This window comes from Phoxinus phoxinus (assembly GCF_949152265.1).
Source record: "Phoxinus phoxinus genome assembly, chromosome: 10".
In the NCBI taxonomy this organism is placed as follows: Eukaryota; Metazoa; Chordata; class Actinopteri; order Cypriniformes; family Leuciscidae; genus Phoxinus; species Phoxinus phoxinus.
This window is the reverse complement of record NC_136885.1, coordinates 28,345,231-28,345,707: the sequence shown is the minus strand read 5'-3', so window position 1 is coordinate 28,345,707 and position 477 is coordinate 28,345,231.

The window sequence follows — 477 nt, the reverse complement described above, 5'->3', positions numbered from 1 at the left end:
ACGCATGCCCACTAGTTCAGTGTTGTGGGAAACGAACCTCTTTAATGGAAATCAGTTGTCAAATATGCCTCGAACTGACACCTGCATTTCTGTACATAAGCCTCAGGGTTTCAAGAACACCTCAATCAAGAAGCTGTTGTGTGAAAGTATCTTTTACAACAGTAGCAAGTGGGTAACAGTGTAAAATGGATTTTTGTCATTTTCAAAAGAAAATCCAAAATGCTGTTGTTGCTATAGGTAATTTTTTAAGCATTGATATTGTTGTGTATAATATATATATATATATATATATATATATATATATATATATATATATATTAGTCTTTATACATATTTTGAATTGGCTTTTATTTTTATGAGTTCAGTTTTCTATTTGTTTTAAAGCTTTTTTAAGGTTTTAAGCTAATTTTATGTACTTTTGTCATTTTTATCATTTTTTAAATATTTTTATTTAGCTTTAATGTATCAAATTTCAGT